The 5,022-nt window shown below is 39.9% G+C and overlaps 1 non-coding gene across 1 annotated transcript; it reads right to left on the reverse strand.

The window, feature by feature from the left end:
• Positions 1-877: 877 nt before the first annotated feature.
• LOC127109510 (small nucleolar RNA R71) lies at positions 878-984 on the reverse strand. The gene has a single exon (XR_007796787.1). It is a non-coding gene; the product is annotated as a small nucleolar RNA R71 (small nucleolar RNA).
• Between the last annotated feature and the right edge of the window lie 4,038 nt (positions 985-5,022).

Here is a 5,022-nt window from a genome sequence, read left to right on the forward strand (position 1 = left end):
GCGAAAGCGACAGTTCCTGTTAAATTAGTTCTTTTCAAAGGAGAAAACATTGCCCATAAGTAGTTCCACTAACAAGTACTGGATTAACATTGATTGCGTGAATTACATTCGAGCCTGTCTTTATTTATTATTTAAAATTATAATTTTATTTACCATTGCACCCTTATTAAAACCCTTAAAAATAGTTGCCTTAGATACACACCATAACAACAAGTTTGATAGATTGACACTTGGTCTCTGTGGATTCGATAATCTTTTATATTACTTTGACGTGATTCGTACACTTGCGAAAAACACGCATCAAGTTTTTGGCGCCGTTGCCGGGGACCAATTTCGTCAAATTTCATTACCCTGTAGTTATACCGTTTAGACTAAGGTTGTTACCCACCGGTCAATGCGAAAGACTCGCAGTGCCGGAAGTTTAGTAGACCCTCTAGCTGAACCTGAACGTTACGCTCGCGCACGTTTATTTTTCCATAGGAATAGGATAGCTATGGCCGAAGAACAAAACCGAAGACCTCTTAAGGACTTCGCCCAACCATCAAACGAGGAACCTAGTTCCAGTATAGTAAACCCCGTTATCCCAGCCAATAATTTTGAACTTAAACCATCCCTGCTGCAATTAGTGCAACAGAGACAATTCTCAGGTCTCGCTACTGATAACCCAAACCAACATTTAAAAAACTTTCTTCAGTTAGCAGACACCTTTAAAACCAATGGAGCTTCTCCTGAGGCGATACGCTTAAGATTATTTCCCTTTTCCCTCAGAGATAAAGCTCTATCATGGTTAGATTCCCTTCCACCCAATTCAATAACAACTTGGGATGACCTTAGGAAAGTTTTTCTTGCTAGATATTTTCCCCCAAGTAAGACCGCTCTTCTTCGAAACCTTATAACTAGATTTACCCAACTCCAAGGAGAGTCGTTGTTCGAAGCCTGGGAGAGATATAAAGAACTATTAAGAGCATGCCCACACCATGGCTTAGAGAATTGGCTAATCATCCAAACCTTCTATAATGGACTTCATTATAACACTAAGATGACCATCGACGCTGCCGCTGGTGGCGCACTGATGAATAAACCTTACCCTGAAGCTAGTGCCCTTATCGAGGATATGGCCCAAAACCATCAATCATGGGGAGTAGAACGAGCGACAGTGGAAAAGAAGGAAGCCCAAGGAGGAATACATGAGCTAAGCTCTATAGACATGATGCAGGCTAAAATGGACGCGTTGGCCCTTAGAGTCGAACATATGTGTACAACTCCGAATACTGTAGCCGCAGTTTCGCCGAATTGTGAGATATGTGGAACGCAAGGACACCAATCCGCCGAATGCAATCTGTTAAATGAAACCAACACTGAGCAAGTGAACTATACCCAAGGGAACCCATTTTCTAACACATATAACCCTGGATGGAGGAATCACCCAAACTTCTCCTACAAAAATAATAACCCTATTCAAAATACCGCACCTCCGAGACAACAAGGTTACCAAGCCCCTAGAACAAATCAACCTATGCAACCTGTACCGCCAAACCCGAGCTTTGAAGAAATTGTAAAAGATTTCATCGTTGCTCAAAAACAGAAAAACAAAGAGTTCATGAACCAAAGCGTCCATGTTAACGAACTAATTACCCAGTTAGGAACCAAGGTTGATCAAATCATTACTCATAATAAGATGCTTGAAACCCAGATCTCTCAGGTAGCGTTAAACCAAGCCCCACAGACTACCCCTGGAGGACAGTTCCCTGGACAACCTCAACAAAACCCGAAAGGGCAAGCTAATGCCATTACTCTACGAAGTGGAACCGCTTATAAGGAGCCTTTAAACCCTAGATTAAGTGAGCCTGAAACTTCTAAGAGGAGTGAGGAAAAGGAACCAGAGAAGCCTGAAACCCCGGAAAGTCAAGAAAAAGGAGAAGAACCTAAAAATAAAACCTATGTACCACCACCGCCATACAAACCACCAATACCATACCCTCAAAGATTAAAGAAAACCCAAATCGATAATCAATATCAAAAATTCGTTAAGGTTATAGAAAAACTTCACGTAGAAATCCCCTTTACAGAAGCCATCACCCAAATACCTTCTTATGCTAAGTTTCTCAAAGACATACTTACGAATAAACGTAGACTTGAAGATCCGAAACCCGTGGAATGTAATTCTATTTCCGAAGATAGGTTAGCAAAGAAAGATAAAGATCCCGGAAATTTTTCCATTCCTTGTATTTTAGGGAATCATGTCATCGAAAAAGCTTTTCTAGACTTAGGAGCTAGTGTGAGCTTAATGCCTTTAGCAGTTTGTGAGAGATTAAACTTAGGAGAATTACAACCTACTAAGATGTCGCTTCAATTAGCCGATAGATCCGTTAAATACCCTATAGGCATACTTGAAGACGTCCCTGTTAGGGTGGGTCAGTTGTTTATACCTACTGATTTTGTTGTCATGGACATTAAAGAAGATAACGACATACCAATCCTCCTAGGTAGACCGTTCTTATCGACTGCTGGAGCCGTAATAGATGTTAAAAAAGGAAAACTAACTTTTGAGGTAGGTGAAGAGAAGATAGAATTTATATTGTCAAAATTTCTTATGGCACCTGTGATAGGAGATTCTTGTTATGCCTTAGATATCATCGAAGAATGCATTAGGGAATTAGAACAAGAAGAAGAAAATAAATCTATAAAATTGCCATCAACCCTTATTTTGGAAGATGACAATTATAAAACACCCTACATTGATGATAACCTTCACGAATGTTTATCTCTTACCCCAGATCCTATGCCTTGCCCTATGAAACCGACCGTAAAACTTAAGGAACTGCCTAAAAACCTGAGATATGAATTTCTGGATGAAGATATGAATCGTCCAGTTATAGTCAGTGCTACCTTAAACCAAAAAGAAACCGATCAATTATTAGAAGTTTTACGTAGGTACCCCTCAGCCTTAGGATATAAGATCTCTGATCTAAAAGGAATAAGCCCATCCGTATGCATGCATCGGATTTTGCTTGAAGAAGATTCAAAACCTTCCAGAGAACACCAACGTAGAATAAATCCTATAATGAGTGCGGTAGTTAAGACTGAAGTTCTTAAGTTACTAGAGGCAGGTATAATATATCAGATCTCGGACAGTAAATGGGTGAGTCCCGTGCATGTAGTACCCAAAAAGGGAGGCATCACAGTCGTACAAAACGAGAAGGGCGAACCTGTAGCAAAAAGAACCGATGGAGGTTGGCGTATGTGCATAGATTATAGAAAATTAAATAAAGCAACTAGGAAGGACCATTTCCCATTACCATTCATAGATCAAATGTTGGAGCGCCTAGCCAGACACTCTTACTTTTGTTATTTAGATGGATATTCAGGATTCTTCCAAATACCTATTCACCCCGAAGATCAAGAAAAAACTACCTTTACATGCCCAGTTGGAACTTTTGCCTATAGAAGAATGCCTTTTGGACTTTGTAATGCTCCTGCAACTTTCCAACGCTGCATGATGTCTATCTTTGCTGATTATTTAGATGGAATTATGGAAGTATTTATGGACGATTTCTCAGTTTGTGGATCAGATTTCAAAAATTGTCTTGTCAACCTTGAGAAAATCCTGGAGAGATGTGTGGAGGTAAACCTTGTGCTAAATTGGGAAAAATGTCATTTCATGGTCACCGAAGGGATTGTTTTAGGACATATAGTTTCCGAAAAAGGTATAGAGGTAGATAAAGCAAAAATAGAAGTCATAGAGAATCTAAAACCGCCGAAGACTATCAGGGAGATAAGAAGTTTTCTTGGACATGCCGGATTTTACCGACGTTTCATCAAAGATTTCTCCAAAATAACAAAGCCCTTAACTGGTCTTTTAATGAAAGATGCTGAATTTATCTTCGATGAAAAATGTACTGAAGCATTTAATCTTCTGAAGGAAGCTCTGACTTCAGCACCTATAATGAAACCCCCTGATTGGTCAGAACCGTTTGAGATAATGTGTGACGCTAGTGATTACGCTGTTGGAGCCGTTCTAGGTCAGAGAAAAGATAAGAAGTTACATGTGATTTATTATGCCAGTAGAACCCTAGACGCTGCACAGCTCAATTACGCAACAACCGAAAAAGAGCTCCTAGCTGTAGTTTTTGCAATAGACAAATTTAGATCTTATCTAGTAGGAGCCAAGATTATAGTTTATACCGACCATGCTGCCATTCGTTACTTACTAAGCAAAAAGGATGCCAAGCCTAGGTTACTTCGATGGATTCTATTACTGCAAGAGTTTGATTTGGATATCCGTGATAAGAAAGGCACTGATAATGTGGTAGCTGATCACCTATCTAGGCTAGAATACCTGAAACCTGATCCAGTTCCCATAAATGACGATTTTGCCTATGATAGACTGATAGCCCAACTAGAAACCATTGAAGAAGATAACCCAGACCCTCATGAGTATTTTCAAAAATCCTTAGCCATAAGTGATGTACCTTGGTATGCAGACTTTGTTAATTATCTAGCCGCTGACATCATACCCCCTGATCTAAACTACCACCGGAAGAAGAAGTTCTATAGTGATGTGAGAAACTTCTATTGGGACGAACCATTTCTTTTCAAGAGAGGTAAAGATGGCATTTTCCGCCGTTGTGTTCCAGAAGAAGAGGTAAATAATATAATTGAGCATTGTCACTCTGCACCCTATGGTGGACATGCAAGCACATCTAAGACCTACGCCAAGATTCTTCAAGCTGGCCTATTCTGGCCTACTATGTGGCGTGATGTCCATGCTTTCATTGTCAAGTGTGATAGATGCCAACGCACAGGAAATATTTCAAGACGTAATGAAATGCCGTTAAGAAATATCCAAGAAGTAGAACTCTTCGACGTATGGGGTATAGACTTTATGGGACCGTTCCCACCATCTTTTGGAAATCAGTACATCTTAGTAGCTGTTGACTACGTGTCTAAATGGATTGAAGCTATCGCCGCACCCACAAACGACGCCAGAGTAGTCATCAAATTATTCAAAAATTATATATT

Source organism: Lathyrus oleraceus, chromosome 7 (assembly GCF_024323335.1).
Source record: "Lathyrus oleraceus cultivar Zhongwan6 chromosome 7, CAAS_Psat_ZW6_1.0, whole genome shotgun sequence".
Classification (NCBI taxonomy): domain Eukaryota; kingdom Viridiplantae; phylum Streptophyta; class Magnoliopsida; order Fabales; family Fabaceae; genus Lathyrus; species Lathyrus oleraceus.